We start from the raw sequence: 5,402 nt of genomic DNA, 5'->3' as shown, positions 1-5,402 counted from the left end.
TCAATTCAATGGCATCTTCATCATCCTCCCTTGCAGCAAAGATGGTTCCAAAAAATGTAGTGTTCAAGTTTCAGGGTGTTCCAATGAAGTCAACTTTCCAGGATGATCATTCAGAGATCCAAGATACCAAACTAGGTCATACTGATTTGGGCACATTCTTGACACTATGCAAGAAACCAACAAAAAGATCACTGATGATATCCACCTTGATCCGATCAAGACTGTTTAACACAACATCGCATCCAATTTCAATGTAGTTATCATAATTGATCATGACACTAGCAGAAAGATATGTTCCAAAAGAAATGGTTGTCAAGAGTATAACTAGAGAGATCATCCTGGATCTCTAACCCAACAATATAGAGAAGGTATTCCATCTTCCAAGGGTAGATCAATTTATTAGATTGACTTATCACCAAGCTGAGAGATGGTACAGGGAACATGTCGATGAAGCTTTTGAGATCAAATAGTCATCATACCTCATAAAGAAAACTCCTCTAGGGTGGAAAGCAGGTAAAGTCGATATGACACGAGGATACATGAATGAAGATATTGGATATTCAATCATTCTCAAGCAGAGTCATGGGTTTGCCCACTTTGGGACATTTGAACATATGGATGGTCAATTTCATTGAGACTATTAAGATGACAAAGATGTCGATTGATTGGGCCTCTATTCTTAGTGAGAACTTGGGTGAGAAGCTAGTGGTGGTGAAGAATAACCAAAAAATTTACATGACATCATACTTGGTGTACTTATCAACCACAAGGACGATAGATTATCTAGGGCTCTATAAAAAGGGTAGCATGCATGATGCAAATGCATGGCCCTACATTGTATATCCTTAGCTAGTAAAGAAGAGGCTTTTAGAAGAAAGCAAGGAATATAGGATTGTGAATGATACTTTCATATTTGCAATAATCTGGTTCATAGAGGGGGATTATGTGAAAAGGATGTCACAATTGACAGCTACTAGGGTATCAAAAGTTGGAGCCTACTATATCCAATTCTAAACATTCACATATTTAAGGGTAGCAAGTACAACTATTAATCCTAAAAAGCTTCCTAGGTATCCTAGTGATAGTCTCATTTTATGATGTAGGAGCATCCAGAGGTATAAGGGCAATCTTGTGTCACCCAAAAAAATGTACTTAGACTTAGTTTCTATTTCATGAGTTTACATTTTTGGATACCCATTTGGGTCAAATAAAGGTTCCAACTCTCACAGTTTCACTATCAGTGTGTTTGAAAATCTTGAAAAAATAGGAGCATGCAATTTGGCCATCATTTTGGTGACCTAGAAGGTGTGAATTGGCTAGATGAATGTAATAGTGATTTAGAGCATTCCAAAAAAAGAATCAGGTCAAAAAGCCCCACGGTTTGAAAGTTATTGCAGTCTTTCGAGTTTTGGAGACCTCCTAAGAATGCTTCAAAGTCAGTTAGGGGCATTAAATGACCTCGAAAAGGGACAAAAAATGAGGGATGAGAAAAGCTTGTCCATAGGGCTATAGAGCGCTTCGAGAGCTTTCCAAAAATGTAAACGAATCGTCAATCGGAGCTATGGTTCAAAAGTTATGCCTCTCGGAAGTTTGGTTACCGTTTCTGGATTCTTCTAGATTTGCACCGACTTCTAACGTTGCTTTTGGAACCTTCTATTTGGTCGGTGGATGCCTACTAGCACTTTCTAGAATGTACTCCTAGTCCTTAACCCTCTGGGGTCTATTTAAGGAGATTTTGGCATTGTAAAAGGCAGTTCGGAGTGGAGTTTGAGAGGAGGTGCCATAAGGAGAAATTATCTCCAGATTTATGCTATTGTAAGCCCTTAGGGCATGCTTTGAAGTTTATTTTCCTATACTGTTTGTACTAGCTTATTTTCTAAGTTAATATAATTTACCTTTTCTGTTGTTTCCATTCTGTTCTTGGGTTGTGTCCCCATCAAGTGGTATCAGAGTAGGTTTTCCTGAGTGTGTAGACAGAACACCGACTGTGAGGTAGTTTGCACCAGGACTGTGTGGTTGCGGGTTCGAGTTAGAAGATGCCTCCATGAAGAGAGCGTGGTGGAAGGGCCAGAGCTATTAATCCTTAGGAGGTTAGAGCCCTCCAAAGGCAGGTGCAGGCATTGTAAGAGGAGCTTCGTAGAGGAGCAAATGTTGCCGCAGGTGACAATAGTGAGGATGACAATGAAGAAGAAGCAATGAAACCAGAAGAGGAATTTGACGAGGAAGTTCTGAATCCTATAGAGGAAAGGCTTTTTAGGGCCATTACTAAGTTTGGGAAAAGACCTACAATTGAAGTGGGTGTATTTTTAGGAAATCTGAAACCAGATGAGTTGATCGATTGGATCAATGAACTGGAAGAATATTTTGAGTATGAGGATATAAGGGACCCAGATAGGGTTAAGTTTGCAAAGGCCAAACTGAAAGGCCATGCCAAAATTTGGTGGCAAGAGGTTCAACTGGAAAGAAACAGAAGAGGAAAGGAGAAGATCACAAGATGGGATCACATGGTGGACAAATTGAAGAAGCAATTAATTCCTGTGGACTATGAGCTTGATCTGTTTAAGAAGATGCATGGGTTAAAGCAAGCAGGAAGATTAGTCCAAGAATATACAGAGGAGTTTTACTGACTCTTGATTAGAGCAGGGCATGCAGAAGCAAATAAGGAGAAGGTTACTCATTATATCAGTGGGTTGTGACCTAGCATCCAGGAGGAATTAAGTCTGGTAAGAATGACCAGCGTTGAAGAGGCATACCAGTTTGCCCTATGAGTTGAAGAGAAGCTGAATAAAAGGTTTGAAGGAAGACAAAGAGGGCGCAGTCAAGGAGGAAGGGGAAGTGATAGATCATCTAGAGGCTGCAATGAAACCGAAAAGAAAAATGAAGATGTGGGTACTAGCAGAAACCAGAGGAATGAGGGTTTCAACCGCCCCCATGATCAAGACTTTGGAAATCAAAGAGGAAGAGGTAGAGGACATGGACAAGGAAGAGGAGGCTTCTGTGGAACCTGTTTCCATTGCAATGAAGAAGGTCATCGTTCCTTTGAATGCCCTCAATGACAAGTAAGGAAAGATAGGAGAGCTGAGGGCCAAGCTAGGGTTGCTCATGTGGATGAGGATGCACAATCATCACATTTAGAGGATGCAGAAAGAGGAGAGACCTTGGTAAATCAAAGAGTCCTACTAAGTGGTGAGAATGAACCAGGACAACGAAGGAGTTTGTTTTGTACCAGATGCAAGTGTGAGGATAAATGTTGTGACATGATCATTGATGGTGGTAGCACTGATAACCTGGTATCAGAAGAGATGGTCTCTAAGCTGAAGCTCAAGAGGGAGAAACATCCCCAGCCCTATCGGATTTCTTGGGCAAAAGATGATCATAAGGTCCTGGTAAGTGAACAATGTTTAGAAAAATTCAAAATTCGGAGTTACCATGATGAAGTTCTCTGTGATGTTATTTCGATGGATGTTTGCCATCTATTGTTGGGTAGACCATGGCAGTTTGATAGACATGCAATACATGATGGACATGCAAACACATACTCTCTGACAAAGGATGGAGTTCTCCACAAATTGAAGCCCATGAAAAAGGAAGGTGAAAAGGTATGTAGCAGTGCTAGGATTTGTCTTGTTGATGGAAGGAAGTTTTTAGGTGGCATGAAACATCAGCATATGTGCTATGCTTTGATTCCTAGGAAAGATAAAGAAGGTAGTAGTGAAATACCACTTGAAGTTTCAGATTTACTAGGGGAGTTTGGAGATATTATCTCTGATAATGTTCCAGATGGATTGCCACCAGTAAGGCAAATTAGTCATCAGATAGATCTGATTCCAGGAGCTAGTTTGCCTAACAAGGCTGCTCACAGGATGACTCCTACTGAAACAGAGGAGCTAAATAGACAGGTTCAGGAGTTGTTGAAGAAGGGCTTGATTCGAGAGAGCCTGAGTCCATGTGCAGTACCTACAGTACTTGCACCAAAGAAGGATGGAGAGTGGAGGATGTGTACAGATTCTCAAGCTATAAATAGGATCACCATCAAGTACCAGTTTCCTTTGCCAAGGATGGATGATATTATGGACTACTTGAGTGGAGCTTAGTACTTCACAAAGATAGATCTGAAGAGTGGTTATCACCAGATACGAATTCGAGAAGGAGATGAGTTGAAAATAGCCTTCAAGACCAAGGAGGGTCTTTATGAGTGGTTAGTCATGCCCTTTGGATTGACGAACGCCCCAAGCACCTTCATGTGGATCATGAATGAGGTACTTAAGAAGTTCTTGGGAAAATTTGTTATTGTCTATTTGGATGATATTTTAATTTTCAGCAAGACTTTGGAAGAACATTTACTACATATTCGTAGTGTCCTTGAAAGGCTAAGGGAAGAGAAACTGTTAATTAATCTAAAGAAGTGTGTCTTTGCAAAAAGGGAGTTAGTCTATTTAGGGTTTGTTATATCACCCGAAGGTCTCAAAATGGATCCAGAGAAGGTAAAAGCCATCTTGGAATGGCCTACTCCAAGGTATGCTACTGAGGTAAGATCATTTCATGGTCTGGTTAGTTTTTACAGGAAGTTTATTAAGAATTTTAGTGGCATATGTGCACCCCTAACTGATACAATAAGAGGGGATAGAAAAGAGCTCAAATGGACTGAAGTAGCTGCGAGAAGTTTTGAATTGCTGAAGAAGAAGGTGACAGAATAGCCTATGTTGGCACTTCCAGATTTTAGAAAAGTGTTCCAGGTGGATTGTGATGCCAGTGGCAGCGCTATTGGGGCTGTATTAAGCCAAGAAGGTAAGCCTATTGCATATTTTAGTGAAAAATTGAATGATGCAAAGAAGAAGTATTCTGTTTATGATCAAGAGTTCTATGCAATAGTTCAGGCCTTAAAGAAATGGAGGCATTATTTATTGCCAAAGGAATTTGTTTTGTATACTAATCATCAGGCATTACAATACCTAAATAGCCAAGGTAAATTGAATCAGAGGCATATGAAGTGGGTAGAATTCTTGCAGAGTTATACATTTGTGTTGAAGCATAGAAGTGGAAAATCTAACAGGGTTGTAGATGCACTAAGTAGGAGACAGTCATTGGTTACAATAATGTAGGTTGAAGTGGTTGGGTTTGATGAACTCAAGAATTTGTACCCTAAGGATCCTGATTTTCTTGAAGCATGGAAAGCTTGTAAAGAACCTGTTGCTGTAGATAGAACCAAGTGGTTAGACTATTTGATTCAGGATGGCATGTTGTTCAAAGGTAGTCAATTGTGCATTCCAAGGAGTTCCATGAGGGAAAATCTGATTAAGGAGAAACACAGTGGAGGAATGGTAGGACATTTTGTTCGAGATAAGACCATTTCCATTCTTAGAGAACATTATTTTTGGCCTCAAATTTCATAGGATGTGAAG

Source organism: Cupressus sempervirens, chromosome 3, assembly GCF_028749045.1.
Source record: "Cupressus sempervirens isolate cs-2001-9-10 chromosome 3, ASM2874904v1, whole genome shotgun sequence".
In the NCBI taxonomy this organism is placed as follows: domain Eukaryota; kingdom Viridiplantae; phylum Streptophyta; class Pinopsida; order Cupressales; family Cupressaceae; genus Cupressus; species Cupressus sempervirens.
This window is presented reverse-complemented; position numbering follows the sequence as displayed.